At 43.2% G+C, this 18,154-nt stretch overlaps 1 protein-coding gene across 13 annotated transcripts in view; it reads left to right on the top strand.

Annotated features, from left to right (window-relative positions):
• CTNND2 (catenin delta 2) overlaps positions 1–18,154 on the top strand; it is a 1,164,839-nt gene that overhangs the window by 1,010,431 nt on the left and 136,254 nt on the right. The window lies entirely within an intron of this gene.

Here is an 18,154-nt window from a genome sequence, read left to right on the forward strand (position 1 = left end):
CCACGTTAGGAGTAAGCCAAGGGGAGAGAGCTGTCAAAACCAAGACTTTTTATTGTCCTTTGTTAGTACTATTTGCTCATAGGCTAAAACAAGGTCAAGTACATCAGTGAGTGCTGCAAAATTTTCATGCATAAAGTGAAGAGAACAAAATTCCTATTCAATAGTTTCAGGCGAGGAAGGAGAAGCTTATTTTTTCTCACCTATTGTAGTTTCTAAAATTTTGGCCCAAGCAGAGACATTTGTTTTCTTACAAAACTGAAAATTATTTGGCACCGTTGGGAAATGAAATTCAAAGGTGAAGTTCAGTTTATTGCTCAGTAAGGTCTCAGCTGCATAGAAGTCCCTATCCATTTTCACAATATTTTTACATGTCTACTGAATTATATTCTCTGTCAAATATAATAGTGTCCCTTTCTTCTCAATTTATCCCTGAACTAATTAAAGCATTTTGCCAGTTCCTTTTCTATCATTCCTATAAATGCAGGTGAAGTACAAACCTCTTCTGAAGGAGACATGTACCAGCCATGAAAAATGAAAAGGGAATTATTTTTCTTCCTTCTGAATAGTTTTATGGTGGTGGAAATCATGGAAGACAGATGAATTCCCATGGGACTGGCTAGTGGCAAATATAGGATTCATCTTTAAAGTAGGGAAGAAAAGGAGACCCTGGAAATTATGAACAAGTATAAACTGAATTTTAATACCTGAGAAACTGCTAGAACAATTAATCAAGCACCAACAGTAGAGGAAGGCAATTAAGAGCATCTAATCGAACCTATTCGTAAGCATCTAGAAGAAAATAATCTAGTAAATATTAGGTAGCATGGGATTAATCAAAAACAAATTATGCATGATCAACCAACTGGGGAAAACAGCAGACAGAGTATTTCAGCAAAGGCCTGTGATACATTTTCAAAGAAGATTCTCATATTGGAAACCAGGAATTCTGGCTGTGGCAGAACTACTCTAAGTACTGTAGAGACGCAGGAAATATGTAGGGACAGATTAGGAGCAGAGATGTCAAAGGAAATTCATTCTGGGAACATTAAATTAAATATTAGGAAAATTTCTACCTAAAAAATAGTTAAATAATGGGACAAACTGCCAAGAGTTGTGGAATCATCATCACTGACGATATTCAGTCCTGAGTGTGACACCAATCTTTTAGGAATAGTTCAAAATAATAAAAGAAAATCTACCACAATGCGTGTACTTAATGACGCATTAGGGAACTCTGATAAAACTGGATGAAGTGTTGTCGAGGTTCCTTCCCCACTCTGAACTCTAGGGTACAGATGTGGGGACCCACATGAAAACCTCCTAAGCTTACTTTTACGAGCTTAGGTTAAAACTTCCCCAAGGTACAAACTATTTTACCCTTTCCCCTTGGACTTCCACTGCCACCACCAAACGTTTATCTGGGATTATTTATTAGGAAAGCATTGTTTGGAAATGTCTTTCCCCCCAAAATCCTCCCAACCCTTGCATCCCACTTCCTGGGGAAGGTTTGATAAAAATCCTCACCAATTTGCATAGGTGACCACAGACCCAGACCAAGACCCCTTGGATCTTAAGAACAATGAAAAAAAGCATTCAGTTCTTGAAAAGAAGAATTTTAACAGAAGTAAAAAGTAAAAAAAGAATCACCTCTGTAAAATCAGGATGGTAAATACTTTACAGGGTAATCAGATTCCAAACATAGAGAATCCCTCTAGGCAAAACCTTAAGTTACAAAAAGACACAAAACAGGAATATCCATTCTATTCAGCACAGTTTAATTTCTCAGCCATTTAAAGAAATCATAATCTAACGCATATCTAGCTAGATTACTTACTAAGTTCTAAGACTCCATTTCTGTTCTGTCCCCAGCAAAAGCATCACACAGACAGACCCTTTGTTTTTCCCTCCCCCCAGCTTTTGAAAGTATCTTGTCTCCTCATTGGTCATTTTGGTCAGGTGCCAGCGGGGTTATCCTGGCTTCTTAACCCTTTACAGGTGAGAGGATTTTTTCCTCTGGCCAGGAGGGATTTTAAAGGTGTTTACCCTTCCCTTTATATTTATGACAAAAGTGTGTGTGTGTGTGTGTGTGTGTTTCTAGCCTTATGTTTAAAATATACTCTCAAAATGTGCTTTTTTCCCATTTCCAACTGGGGGAAAAAATCGTAGGAATTCAGAAATGCAGTGTTGCCAGCTCTCCTGCCATTTTATTGTGAGTCTTTCAATATTTGGTGTTTTTCTCAAAGTTCCAGCTGGTGAAGCACACTGATTTTGTGAGAATCTAAGCTTACTTTGTTTTTTTAAATGAAAGCTTCTATCACTTATGGCTAGAGAAAAGCATGAAGATGTGACCCAAGTGCATTTAAAGACGAGAAGACAAATAAAAAGAACCATTATTTATTTTTATTTAAAATCTCCTGGCTTTTTAAGCCATTCTCCTGATTTTTAGGGACTCATGACTTTTGAACACATGGGATTGGCCTTACTGAAAGTGTAGAGTTTTACTAGTTTGGCTAAGAAAAGCTGTGTTCACCGAGGAAAACAACAAATGGTTCCACTCATAAATACTTCTGAAAATATATTTTTGATTCCAACTAGTCACAGGAAAAATGGATTATTTAATATTTCCCTCAGCCCTACTCCTTTCCCTCCTGTGTTTTGTTCCTTTCTCTTAGGGATGGAGTCAGTCTCCTGAACCTCCTGTTCCTCCTTTCTTTCCCATTTCCTGTTCTTTTTACAGTCTTATGCTTTTCTCTCTGAGTGCGCTCCTCTCCCTCCTCTTTAATCTGTTCATCTTTCCAACTCTCCCCCCGCCTTCTTTCCTTGAATCCCAAAAGCATTCCACTCCCAATAGGGTTGCCAGGTGTCCAGTTTTTGGCCGGAATGTCCAGTTGAAAAGGGACCCTGGTAGCTCCAGTCAGCACCGCTGACTAGGCCATTAAAAGTCCAGGTGGTGGGCTGGTGGGCTCCCTACCTGGCTGTGTACGGCTCCCATAAGCGACAACATGTCCCTCCAGCTCCTAGGTGTAGGGGCAGCCAGCGTGGCTCGACACGCTGCCCCCATCCCATGCACCAGCTCTGCAGCTCCTATTGGCCAGAAACTGCAGGGAATGGGAACTGCGGGGGTGGCACCTGCACACGGAGGCAACACACACGGCCCAGAACCATCTGGCCACCCCTATGTGTAGGAGCCAAGGGATATGTCACTGCTTCCAAGGAGCCGCCAAGGTAAGCACCGCCCAGAACCTGCACCCCAAGCCCCTGCCCCATTCTGGAGCCCCCTCCCACACCCAAACTCCCTCCCAGAGCCAGCACCCTCTGCCGCACCCCAGCCTGGAGCCCGCTCCCACACCCTGAACCCCTCATTTCTGGCCCCACCCCAGAACCGGCACCCCAGTCCACAGCCTGTACCCCCTCTCACACCGCAATCCCCTGCCTCAGCCCAGAGCCCCTTCCTACACTCTGAAACCCTTGGTACCATCCGCCAGCCCAGAGCCCCCTCCTATAACGCAAACCCCTCCTCCTCAGCCATACCTCAGGGCCTGTACCCCAACCTCTTGCCCAAGCCCAGAGCCCCCCCCCCCCCCCCCCCGCACCCTGAACGCCTGATTTCTGGGCCCACCCTGCAGCCTGCACCCCCATTCAGAGACAGCACCCCCTCTTGTGCCCAAGCCTGGTAAAAATGAGTGAGTGAGTGACGATGGGAAGGAGAGTGAGCGATAGAGGGAGGGGGAGATGGAGTGAGCAGAGGGCGGGGCCTTGGAGAAAACATGGTGCAGGGGGGGCAAGGGTGCTCGGTTTTGTGCAATAGAAAGTTGGCAACCCTAACTCCCAACCTTCCTGATCTGATCCCCAGGAACTTCTCCCTTGGTACTCATCTCCCACCGTTAACACCAAGGCCGTCCCTATCCATATGCAAAGTACACAGCTGGGTAGGGCACCAGGAAATTTGGGGCACCAAATTTCCTGGTGCCCTGCCCAGCTGTGTGCTGCTCCAGCTCCTGCCCTGCCTCTTCCTCATGGCCCCTGCCCCTGCTCCTCCCCAACCCCGCCCCCACTCCACCCCTTCCCCAAAGCCTCTGCCCCTTCCCACCCCTGCTCCGCCCCAGCCCCACCCCCACTCCCCTGAGGACTGAAGCAGGGCCAGGCCTGCACTCACCAGCGACGGGAAGCAGCAAACAGGCCTCAACCGTGCCGCCAGTGAGTGCTGGGGGGAGGTTCTCCCCTGCTCCCCAAGCCAGCCTCTCCCCCCCCCCACCATGGAGGCCGGGGGCCCCATACACACACCCCTGTGAGGGGGCTGCGTAGAGCCCCAGAATAGCTAGGGATGGCCCTTGTTAACACCATTAATGAGCACTGTAGACAAGTTAACTCACTTCCTGCAGGCACTGGGTTAAAGGTAATGTGCTCTCAGAGATGTGCAGAGCAACTACTGAGCATGGCATTACATTCATAAGTGAGGTGACTTTGGTACAGCAAGACATTACATGCCAGAGACACGAAGTGTCAAGCCAGGGGTTTGATAGGGAAGTGTTTTTAAAAAAACAAAACAAAAAAACACCACTGCCACCACCACAGTATAAAATGGTGCTCGTGAACATGCTGTTTTTAGTTCTGTGTATTAAGAAGAGAGGTGTTCCTTTGAGATGGGAATATAGTATGTGTTGCCTTTTCAGAAGCATTTTTTCTTTCAGGTACAATATACTTTCTGCAGAAAGTGTTTATTGCCACAAAGATATGTTTTGTTTTAAAGACGGGAAAGATTTCTTGTACGGAATTAATTACATACAGTAGCGGATGTTCAGTTCTTTCCACCAATTCTCCCTTCAAGGCCTGTTTAAATGGGTCAGGAAGTAGATGGAAGGTTGGCATTCAATTGACTTGCAGATCACACAGCCCAGTCATTAAGAGTAGCTTATTTAGCCTAAAGATTGGACATGCTGAAGCACCGTAATAAAAACCACCTGTTGAGTGCTTGACTTGGTAGGTTAATTGCTTTGACAATGAAAAGTATGGCTGAATAATAAAAACCAAATTACATTGTGAGGGCATTTGATGGAAAGATCAAGACTCAAGAACTTTAGCCATATTTAACTGGGTGGCGTTTATTTAATTACAATATGCATTGAAAGTAAGATTAATGGTTAAGTACTAAAGCTATGGGACCAAATTTGCTGGTGATGTAAATTGGCCTTCATCCATTGATTTCAATAGCCAGTTTACACCAGCAGACAATTTGGCCCAAAGGCTCTGATTAAATATGTTGATATCCTCAGTAGTGATTGCTAGAAACATCAGCAATATTTGGCAGACTATTACTAGCCTGAAAAACTGAGAAGAAAAAATAACAAAAGGGAATGATGATGTCCTTGATACTGTGAATGCATAATAGGAAGGCTTCTTTTTTGTAAAACTCCTTCTTTTAGTGAATTTAGTACGGTCATACAATATGTTGCATTTTCCTATCAACTTAAAGTGACCAAGAAAGCATTCAGCTATCACTCTACTCACTCAAAATTGCAGCCAAGAATTATGTGAGGTACTACACGTGTTTGAGATAATTAGGTTTCATTTTATTAACTGGTGTTACTAAAACAGACTGATTTTATAGGCACTAAAATCTAACAATGAGAAGTCATAAATAGTATTGTTTTAGATAAATATGTTTCTTTCATTACTAACTAGTAGTGAAGTTGAGTCTCTGTGTTATGTCTCTCCACCACACACACCTTTTGTTTGTATTATTTAAGATTGTAGGGTATTGCAGAACCTTTATTTTTATCAGTTGTTTTAGGCGTCATTGCCATGGAAACCTCAAATGAACCAAAAAGTATATAGATAATGACCAGAATATATTATTGTATTGCTCTAAAATGTTTAGTAATGAAAGCTACATGTACCCTGTTTACTGTATATATACAGGCTGCACTGGCTACCTAGAGTTAAGCAATTGGAACTCAACGTCGAATTCAAGGGTATTATACAAACACCTTAAATCAATAGCTGTCACACTGTCATCAACTGTTGGTCCACTGATGGTCCTCAGAGTGCTTGCTGGCTATGCACGTGAAACTGGCTGTTCTTCTTTGCTTACAGCATTACTATAGAGCAGTGTTTCCCAAACTTGGGATGCCACTTGTTCAGGGAAAGCCCCTGGCAGGCCAGGCTGGTTTGTTTACCTGCCGCATCCGCAGGTTCCGCCGATCGCGGCTCCCACTGGCCGTGGTTCGCCGCTCCATGCCAATGGGAGCTGTGGGAAGCAGCGGCCAGTATGTCCCTCGGCCTGCGCCGCTTCCCGCAGCCCCCATTGACCTGCAGCGGTGAACCATGGCCAGTGGGAGCCGCGATTGGCCAAACCTGTGGACGCGGCAGGTAAACAAACCAGCCCGGCCCACCAGGGGCTTTCCCTGAAGAAGCGACGTCCCAAGTTTGGGAAACACTGCTATAGAGGATTATGCTCTTCTTTAGAATGTTAAAACTCAATGGTTATAACCTATTTAGGAAAGTTTGAGTGGTCAAAAGGGGAGAGGGAGTGGCATTCTACGTCAAAAACGGCATTACCTGTTTCCGAGTCACTGATAACTCAGAGGAAAATGATCTTGTATGATTATGGATCAATGTCCTGACAGATTAAGCAAAAGAAGGGTTACTAGCTGGTGTTAGCTATATAGACCTCCAAATCACACTACAGAATAGGAACACTGCTTCCTTACACAACTACCCACAATAGTAGTAGGGGAGCAAATCCTGCATGATCAGGGGAGACTTCAATTTGAGTGACATATGCTGGCAGTCTCATGCTACTAGTACTAAAATATTCTTGGAATTTCTAAACTTTATAGATGACAATTTCTAACTTTAAAAGTGTTGCAGCTATAATAGACCTTTTCCTAACAAATAAAGAGGAACAGATCACAGAACTAAAACTGTATGGTATCTTGGGTGCAAGTGACCATGACATGTTCACATTTATAATGTGCAAACAGATTAAAGTTCAGACCAGTAGAATATATATTTGGTGCTTTAATAGAGCCAATTTCACAAAGCTGAAAACAATTATAAGTCAAATCAGCTGGGAGGAAGTATTTAATCAGAAAAATGTGAATGATAATTGGGAATCATTTAAGAACACCTTACTAGATGTCCAAAAAGCCACAATTCCACAGCTGAGGAAGAAGGTTGAACTAGTTAAAAACAGCCTGGTTTAGAGGGAAAGTGAAGGTAGCTGTAAAAATATATATATATAACAGATAAAAGAAAGGGGAATTTGATAGTAGTGAGTATAAATCAGAAGTTAGGAATTGTAGAAAATCGATAAGGAAGCCAAGGGATGCAAGGAGAAATCTATGGCCAGCAGAGTTAAGGACAATAAGATGGAGCTTTTAAAATATATTCGGAACAAAAAAATCCTGGCAACTGTATTGGTCCGTTATTAGACGGAAAAGGTAGAATTATCGATAATAATGCAGAAAAGGCAGAGATGTTCAATAAATATTTCTTTTCTATATTTCGGGAAAAAACAGATAATGCAGTCTCATCATATGGTGATGATGATTTTCTTTCCATTCCACTTGTATCTATGGAGGATGTTAAACAGAAGCCACTAAAATCGGACATTTTTTAAATCATCAGGTCTAGATTTCACATTCCTGGGATGCAATCCAGACCAGTGAGGAGTTATGTCACCTCCTGCCCCATATCCTTGGGTTCCTCACAGGGCTGGCCTTAGGGGAAATGACACCCTGGGTGAACTTGTATTTTGTGCCCCTGACTCCCACAGCCACCCATTGCCCTACCCTGCCCCCCCCATGACCTCTAGGCCCTGATACCTCCCCCCACTGCTTAATTTCTATTGAAGTAGGTGCCAAGGTTCAGCCCCAGCACAAATTAAGCACTGGTTGGGTGGCCGGAGATTTGCGGCTGCTGGCTGGGTGCCCAGCTCTGAAGGCAACACCACTGCCAGCAGCAGTGCAGAAGTAGGGGTGGCAATACACCATACACTGTGCCACCCTTACTTCTGTGCTGTTGCTGCAGCTTGTCCATGCCTGGTGCTCTGCCTGTGGCTCAAGGTGGGTTCCGCACTGTCGCACAGGGGCTGTTGCTGAAGCCCCCAGCCATACTGTAGACCTCTGGCCACTCCTGGCTCACCAGGAGTGCCATTTCAAATTTGGGGGAGGGAAGAGCAACTTTAACTGTGATTCCAGGGTTACTTAGACACCTGAAAACCCAAGGGTTTTTTTTGCAAACAACAACTTAGAAATTAGCTGCCAGGAGCACTGTATCTAATTCTATATAAAGAAAGAAAAATATATACAGACACCTATTAAAGCCATATTTTAAGTATAAGTAAACTTAGAACAATCAGGAGGCAATACAGCAAGATATTCCCAATCCCAAGCCTTGTGCTATCAGTTCTGGAGCTTTAACACAGATATCAGAAACACAAGTTTGGTAGAGAAATAAAAATATATAAAATCTGGTTAAAATCTGCTTACTTTCTCTAACAGACACACTGTGTGTTACTGCCATTATCTACTCTATTTTAGTCAATTGTTTTTCACTCCACCAAAACATTTTTATTTAATTTTAACATATGCAGTTAAGGGGTTCTCTCTCTTTTATTAAGAATAGGAATTTATTTTTCTAATTATTTTGGCATTTACGTTTTCCGATCACAATCATGGATGTAACTCACTAACATTTGACTCCACCATTACTATTAGTATCTGACTTGAAGCCACATTTATTTTTATATTAATTTTAAGTTATTTTACAGATATAACTAAAAATGCAATTTGAAAATAAGCAACTTTCATGTGCACAGTGTCTAATATTATGTCTGTAGCTTAGTTTGTTTTAAACTGGCACTGCTAAGGTGAGTACAAGCTAAATTTACATTTGAGAAAGGTACTATTATTTGATTGTGCCAATTTAAATAATGAACGACAAAGAAAAATATGGTAATAAAAGTAACAATCATAATTACTCCAGCCAGGGCAGGTTAGGTATTTTAGAATTCACTATTTAAATAATTAAATTTAAGCATAAGAGAAATAAAATTATGAAATGCATAGACCAGTCAAAAAACTAAAATAACAGCATTGTAATCAGTAATGAACTTTGAAAGAATAAAATTACAGAGATATATGTTCATTGTGCATTTGACAAGAAGTACTAAGAAGTAAAACAAGAATCCCAAGAATGCCAATGGCATTTTGGGATGTATAAGTAGGGGCATTGCCAGCAGATCGAGGGACGTGATTGTTCCCCTCTATTCGACACTGGTGAGGCCTCATCTGGAGTATTGTGTCCGGTTTTGGGCCCCACGCTACAAGAAGGATGTGGAAAAATTGGAAAGAATCCAGCGGAGGGCAACAAAAATGATTAGGGGACTGGAACACATGAGCTATGAGGAGAGGCTGAGGGAACTGGGGATGTTTAGTCTTCAGAAGAGAAGAATGAGTGGGGATTTGATAGCTGAAAGGGGGTTCCAAAGAGGATGGCTCTAGACTGTTCTCGGTGGTAGCAGATGACAGAACAAGGAGTAATGGTCTCAAGTTGCAGTGGGGGAGATTTAGGTTGGATATTAGGAAAAACTTTTTTAGCAGGAAGGTGGTGAAATACTGGAATGCGTTACCTAGGGAGGTGGTGGAATCTCCTTCCTTAGAAGTTTTTAAGGTCAGGCTTGAGAAAGCCCTGGCTGGGATGATTTAATTGGGGATTGTTCCTGCTTTGAGCAAGGGGTTGGACTAGATGACCTCCTGAGGTCCCTTTCAACCCTGATCTATGATTCTATGAATCCAAGTGTGTGTGAGAAGAGGGAGAGAGAAAGAGAGAGAGAGAGAGTATGTTGGGAGGATTGTGTGTGTGTGTGTGTGTGTTTTGGGGGGAGTGTGTGTGTGTGCCTGTGTGTCTCAGTGTGTTGTCTCTTTAAGCAGAGCACTCACCAGTTTGCACACTTGTTCAGACAGCAACAGCCACCTGTAGCACCCATTCATTACCCAGAGGCAGCAGCACAGACAGGCTCCTCCGTGTCTCCCTACCCCATTTAGTGGAGACGGGTACATGGGCAGGAGGACACCCTGACATCAGCCCCCCATGCTTTGCGCAGTAGACAGGAGGCAGGCTCCCAGTCCTGAGCAGTTTGGCCAGGAGCGGCTCCACGGCAGGAGAGAGGGGGCAGGAGTGAGGGGGAAACCCCTGTTCCAGAGAGTTATCTGGCTGGTCTTTCAGCTGCCCCCTCTGAAGCTCAGATCATCAGTCCACCCTCTCCAAACTCTGCCGCTCACCTGCCTGGCTGCCTCCATAAGCCCAGCTGGCTCTCAGCAGGACAGGTGAGAGATACCACACAGCACAACTCTGAGCTGCACACGGCGCCCCCCCACCGAGTGCAGCACCCTGGGCAGTAGCCTCCCTCGCTGACCCCTAAGGCTGGTCCTAGTTCCTCACCATGCTTTGCTGCTGTAGTTCCCAACCTGTAGTTCCCACACTCACAGTCGCAGATTTCCCCAAAAATGAGAGTTCTGCACTGCCCAGCCCTCTCCTCATTAGTTCAGTTATTAAAGATCCATTGCCCCATAAAAGGTCAATATTCAATAGTTTGCTAATTTAAGTGGAGTTACCAAACAGTTCAGTTTAAACACAACACTGGATTAGTTTAGAGTAAAAATAGTATATTTAACTACAAAGAGATAGATTTTAAGTGACTAGAAATATAAAAGCGGCAAAGAGTCCTGTGGCACCTTATAGACTAACAGACTTATTGGAGCATAAGCTTTCATGGGTGAACACCCACTTCATCAGATGCATCCCACAAAGTGGGTGTTCACCTACGAAAGCTTATGTTCCAATATGTCTGTTAGACTATAAGGTGCCACAGGACTCTTTGCCGCCTTTACAGATCCAGACTAACACGGCTACCCCTCTGATACTAGAAATATAAAATATTCAAGCCAGACATGGGTACTTCCTAGTAGCTAAAACTTAACAAGCTACACTTTGTTCAAGATAAAATCCTTACCACCTATTCCCAGCAACAGGGCTGACCAAATTCTTAAGTCAAAGGGCTGGTTTGTTTGTCGTCGTAGGTAAACAAGAGAGAGAGAGAGAGAGAGAGCACACTTGGGGTTTTCTGTTCCTTTCTTTTGTAGTCCAGTTAACCTTTGAAGTGGATTCATCTGAGAGTTACCCCTCAAAGCAAAGTTTACTCAAGCAGTAAAGAAGGCTACACAGAGTATGGTAGTGAAGGAGCTCCATATCCTTTCTTCTAATCTGGGTTTGCTGAAATGAAAATTTCCTTTGTTGCCTGTCAGCTCTTCTTGCTGCTGTCTTGAGGACTCTGTTTACTACTTATATGTAAATTGAGTTTAACACACATTCCTTTTTTTATGATAGATCTGTTTAATAACTTTTGTCTAGTCAGGGCTATGGGGTTTTGAACATGTGCTCATAACATCATACAGGGGGATTTTGTGACTTTACATATAATGTTGCTACATACATTTGTGACATACTGGGGCACAATCCAGACTAGTGGGAGGGGGGCTGTGTCACCCCTGCCCTGCAACGTTGGATGCTTCATGATGCCTTGCTACGGTAGCTCCCACCTAGGCCGCTCAGTATGCAAGCCACATCCTGTGTGTCTGTGTGTAACTGCAGCCTGCCACCTACACCCTGGCTCCCATCAGCCTTGGTTATACTGCAGGGTGACCCCAACACAACTTCAGCCCTGGATCTTCCCACAGAACTACATGTCCTATACTTCCCAGCCCTCTCCTGGACAGTACAAAGTTCATTATTCCTTTAAGGGAATAATATGCCAATCAGCTTACTACTTTAAGTAGTTGCCCAAACACTTCAATTTAAATACAGTAGATTTGATAACACCTATCTCTTTTTAGTTAATAAACAGTTTTAAGTGAGTGTGAATTAAAAGTCAGAAATGGTTACAAGTAAAATAAAGATAAAACACTTGATAGCATTTACTTAAAAACTGTCTTATTTGCAAAGCAAAGTTTCCTACCATAAGCTCCAGCAGATTAGTGACCAAACAATCAGGTGAGGACCCCTCCCCAAAAGTCCAATGGCAATTTCCTTTTGTCTTCTCAGGTGCAGAGAATGAGGTGGGCAGGAAGAGCGTACCTTAGGATGTTTGTCCCTCCTTTTTATAGTTTCAGTCACCGTCTTGAAAAACGTTTCCAGCTGACACCTAGGAGCCAGAGTCTATGTGGAAGGGTATTCCCTGCTGCTTTTTTTCACCTGTTTGAACTTTCTTTGTTTTCCCTCCCTGCTTGATGACTCACTTTACTGCTTAAATAAAAATTAAGGCAATCACACATTCCTTGCTTTGTTTAGGACAGACCTGACTTTTGCCTTAGCAGGGCTGTGAGGTTTAACAACATCCTACAGGGAAATCTTATAACTTCATGTACAATGTTGCCACACATATTTTATCAGGACAATACTTCATGTAGCCAATTCATTGGCCTATTTTATCCTCAACAGATCTCTGGGGTTAGTGTGGCATTCTGTACCTATGCTGACATAGACCTGTTCCTTGTATTTGAACTTGAAGTCAGAAGTGGTTTTTGTCTGCTACAACAAGCAATGGTTGTTTGCTTTGCTAGGCTTGTGAGGTAACCTGTGGGCCTGGTTGGTGGTCCTCAAATAACCTTACATAAATGGGGAATTGTCATGGAGTGGGTCTGTTTACAATGGGTTCCTGCAGGTACTGGTTCTTTGCCCTATGCTGTTTAACATCTTTATCAGTGACATGGAAGAAGACATAAAATCATCACTGGTAAAGTTTGCAAGTGACCAAAAAATTGGGGAAGTGGTAAATAATGAAGAGGATAGTTCACTGATTCAGAGTGATCTAGATTACTTGGTAAACTGAGCACAAGCAAACAATATGTGTTTTAATACGCTAAATGTAAATGTATACATCTGGGAATAAAGAGTATAGGCCACACTTACAGAATGGGGGAGCAGTGCCTCTGAAAAAAGATTTCATGGTGTGGGGTGGTTAATCAGCTGAACATGAGCTCCCAGTGTGACTCTGTGACCAAAAGAGCAAATGCAATCCTGGGGTGCATAAACAGGGGAATCATGAGTAGGATTAGAGAGATTATTTGACCTGTTTTGGCACTTGTGCAACTGCTGCTGGAATCTTGTATCCAGTTCTGGAGTCAAAAATTAAATGGAGAGTATTGATAAATTGGAGAGGGTTCAGAGAAGAGCCACAAAAATAATTAAAGGATTAGAAAAAATAGTGACAGGCTCAAGGAGCTTAATTAATTTAGCTTAACAAAGAAAAGGTTAAGTGATGACTTGATTACAGTCTATAAGTACTTACATGGGGAACAAATATTTAACAATGGGCTTTTCAGTCCCACAGTGAAAGGCATAACATGATCCAGTGGCTGGAAGTTGAAGCTAGGCAAACTCAGACTGAAAATAAGTCATACATTTTTAATGGTGAGATCAAGTGGGCACTTCCCTAGGGCACACTGGGGACTGCTCCCCTGTCCCACAGGGGTTGGATTGGGCTGAGTCTCCCCTGCTCCAGGGCATTTGTGGGGGATCAGTCTGGGGTCCCATTCCCCAGGACATCTTGGGGGATTGCTCCCCACTACTCTTGGGCCCACTCTGCACTCACCTGACTTGCCAGCTCCAGCACCCTTTGCTCCTGCTCTCCCAGCTCATCCTGAACCCAGTAACTGAGCCCTCACTCACTGCCAGTGGCTACCCCTGCCAGGGGAGGGTACTAGCATGCTGGGACCCACAGAGTGATTCCTCCCAAGCATAGGGCAGGGAGGGAGCATTTGCAAATTCCCCAGCCCTAGGCAGAGGCATCAGGGATCATTTACAAAGTGGATGTCCTCTTACTTGCCGTCCTGGATGGGGGTTTCTGCTCTGCCCCTCCAAGACTGCAGCCTTCCCCACATCTTGTGCCTGCAGGGATCCAGTGTCACTGGCCATGCAGGACGCTGCTCCACTATCGTGACCCCACTCCCTCACTCGCTGTCGCCAGCCAGCAATAAGGGAGCTGTCCCCAGGCAAGAACTGTTCAGCAACGAGATGGTCTCCCCCGTGGCCAGGGCTTGTCCTCCTCATTGCAGTCCTGGCCAGGAGTCTGTATGCACCAGGCCACAACAACTGCAGCGTTCAACACACCTCGTGCCCTATGTCTTCTTGGGCCACTTGGCTGTGCAGGGAGCCCCCTCCAACTTCACTGTATCAGTGGTGGGAGAAAGGCCCCTGCAGCTCCACTGTCAGAGCCATCCTTAACTGCTGCAGCAGCCTCACCAAGCCATGGTTTCCATGGCCCTCATAAAGTGGCTCCTGGTTGTGGTGAATTGCCATGGTAACAAGATAGCTTCATGAGGCTCCATTATGTAGACCCCAGTTTGAGCCTCACCTCCAGCAGCATTACATTCTGGCATTATGTTTACATTTATGGAGAGGAGAGAGTGAATAACCTGACAGATTACAAGCTCTTCTTGTGTGCTTAGTTATGTTAACTTTCTAATATATATATGCTTAACTATCCTAATAATATATATATGCATACTTACACATATATAAAATGTGGCTTTGGGGATTGAGAATTAGCTTCTGAATTCTTTGGTTAGGCTGTGCCTCATTTGCCTGGACTGATGGAGCTGCCCTGGTCTGGTAAATTGAAACTGTTTCAGCTTAGTAGCTGGTCTAAGCACTTCCTGGTGTGAAGAAACTGCTTGTTATTTTGCCCCATTTGGTCCAAAATGGTCCAAGTTTGGTGATGTTCCAGGCATGTTACAAAAGACCTCTGTTTGAGTAGGGTTTTTGGAGATGGCTGACATGCTTCCCACAAAAATAAAGGAGTGAAAAATGAGGCTTTTTAGGTGGCTGACTGAGTTCCTATTAAGATGATTAATGCTGCTGGGATTTTACTGCATTATTATTGATGCGCTAGGCTTGGATAGGCATCTTTTTAATTAGTTTAAATCTAAATAAATTTAAAAAATGAAACGTTAAAATATATAAATATTTTCCTACTGTCACTTTTCCTAGTGTAACTGACCTGCTGATACTGCAGCAATTTTTTAAGCCCAAGAAAGGGGAAGAAACCGTGAGGAGGATGTATTTTAGTTGAATTCTTTTTGTGTCTGCCCCTCCGCAGAGAGTAAGGAAGGACAACTTAGTTAGAGGGGCCCAGAGATATCCAGAGGAAGGGTGTGGTAGTTACTGGACATGTTCAGTAGCTGTTTCTGAATCTGGCAGAGGGTTTCCAATAAGGGCAAGCAGTATTGCAGGTTCCACACATTCCCCATCTGATTGCTGAGCCAATTGGAGCTTAGGGAGGAAAGGTGATAAATAACAGGAGATTGAGATAACTCTGCTGCACGGGCAGCATTCCAATACCTATAACACTGGATACAGGCAACAGATTCCCTATCTTGTTAGAAACCAAGGAGGCAATCAGCTCTTAGCTCAGGGACTAGAATTGCTGTTGACTGTAACGGTCTTCCAACTGTTGTTTTGCTGAGGAGCTTCTGGAGTGTTTGGAAGGGAACTGAGGGGCTGCCCCATTCTCCTCAGGCTCTGGAGAGTCCACATGACATGCCTATATTCTGAGGCCACACTAGAGAGAATTAGAAATCATCTCTATGAGACGATCAGAGGGCAATGTGTTTGATTGTGTGTACTGAAGTACACAAATGTATGTTTTTGCTGGAAACCTTGCATTGAACTATATGTAACAGCAACAAAGTGGGTTTGCTGCCCAATAGCTTTGTTTAAGAAGTTATACAAAAACATTCCAAATACTGTTTGCAACTGTTTGTGGATGTATTAAGGTGCAGGAGAAAGAAGGCATGTAATGGTGTTACACATAATATTAGCTCAGAACCCTCTTACCTATTATACATGTATGCAATTACTAAAGCTGTCACAGAGATGATAGGGGATTATGAACAGAGTAGGGCAATTAATGGATTTTTTGGTTCACTGGCAATTCCAAAAAGTCAGGAAAAAAAATTCAGGTCATGCTGAACATTCAATTTTTCAAAATATTTTAGCAAATCAAAAAAAGTAAAAAATACACATTTGTGTTGGATCGAAACAAAAAGTTTTGTTTTGAACTGACCTGAAATTTAATTTTGAGTTCAGTGATTTTTAGAAAAGCAAAGAAATAGAGTCACAAAAATGGGGCAAATAAGGGCCTCCCTTATAACCCGCTGGTGAGGGTGTTCTCCTGGGGTGTAGGAGACACAGGTTCAATTCTACCTTCTTCCTGATGTAGAGAAGGGATTTGAACATGGGTCTCTCATATTAGTAGGGTGTCTTAGCCATTGTGATATGGTAGCATAGGCTCTCTCAGTCTTTTCTGTTGAAGCTGTTCCATTCTTTATAGATTAAATAGTCATTGGAGCACAGTTGAATTTGGCTCTTCCCCAGCCTTTTGAGTCATTCTTTCACTCTTTCCCTGGCCCAGTGACTATTCATTGGCATCATGAATGTATTAAATGGGGAGGAGCTATGTATGCTATCAAGTTAAATGAGGCTTCTTGTCACTGTGACAGCAGAATCAATTGGGACTGTATGGGGTGCATATAAATGGGAAGTTATGCGTGTTGGGGAGCAGAATTAATTACAAGGCTGTTTTAGAGGGATTATCAATGGGTACAGATTTAATGTTTCAATGAGAGAATGAATTGGTGCTGTAGGAGGGCCAAACTGACTTTCAGAAGAAAGAGAGAGAGGTTGAAAGAGTGGGCAAAGCTGGGAAAGATGATAACGGGGATCTATCCCTCAGTCTCTCCCATCCTCTCAATCTCTCCTATTTAAATCCATTCTCTCCTCTCTGGAAGTTTTGTCTCCTCTTCCTCTGTTTTATAATAGGAAGGAAGATAAAGTGGATTGAAAAGGGTTTGGAGGGAGAGAGCACTCTACAGCTTTACACAAGGAGAAGAGCAAGCAACTCGTTCTCCATTTCTATAATACAGAATGAAAGTACATAGGGATCATGTGGGGTTTTCCATCTCCTCTCCCTTGGTGCAGGCAGTGGTTATGGGGAGTAGTGAAAGAGGAGTTGTCATAAACCACCACAACATTGGGACCTAAAAAGAAAAGGAGTACTTGTGGCACCTTAGAGACTAACCAGTTTATTTGAGCATGAGCTTTCGTGAGCTACAGCTCACTTCATCGGATGCATAGCTCACGAAAGCTCATGCTCAAATAAACTGGTTAGTCTCTAAGGTGCCACAAGTACTCCTTTTCTTTTTACGAATACAGACTAACACGGCTGTTACTCTGAAACCTAACATTGGGACCCTTGCCCACACCAAGCAAGAAGAGCTGAAAGGCTCTGCACCATCGCGATATGATGCAGTTCAAAAAAAAAAAGAAAATCCCATTCTGGGTGCATTAAACAGAAGTGTCAACTGTGAGACACAGGAGGTAATTGTTCCACTCTACTTGGCACTGGTGAGGCCTCAGCTGGAGTACTGTGTCAAGTTTTGCGCATCATGCATTAGAAAAATGTGGACAAATTGGAGACAGCCCAGAGAAAAGCAACAAAAATTATAAAAGGTTTAGAAAACCTGACCTATGAGGAAAGGTTAAAAAAAGTGGCCATATTTAGTCTTGAGAAAAGAAGTCTGAGTAGGAACCTAATAAGTTTTCAAATATGTTAAGGGCTGTTATAAAGAGGACAATGATCAACTGTTCTCCATGTCCACTGAAGGTAGCACAAGAAGTACTGGCCTAATCTTTAGCAAGGGAGTTTTAGGTTAGATATTAGGAAAAACTTCCTAATTATAAGGGTAGTTAAGTATTGGAATAGCTTACCTAGGGATGTTGTAGAATATCCATCACTGGAGTTTTTTAAGAACAGGCTAGACAAAATATTTGTCGGGATGGTCTAGGTTCACTTGCTCCTGCCTCAATGTGGGAGGATGGATGAGGTGAACTGTCGAGGTCCCTTACGGCCGTGTATATCTATTATTCTGTGATCACTTACACACATTTGTGCAAATCTGAATGTGATTTTTGTCAGCTGATGTTGTCAAGTATGTATTTTGTATACACACACATATATTAATAATAATATTTGTTTGAGTATTAGGCCATAGTGCCATTGGGTAGTTTTAGTTATCTTTGTGTAAAATGGGTT

This window comes from Chelonia mydas, chromosome 2 (genome assembly GCF_015237465.2).
Source record: "Chelonia mydas isolate rCheMyd1 chromosome 2, rCheMyd1.pri.v2, whole genome shotgun sequence".
In the NCBI taxonomy this organism is placed as follows: Eukaryota; Metazoa; Chordata; order Testudines; family Cheloniidae; genus Chelonia; species Chelonia mydas.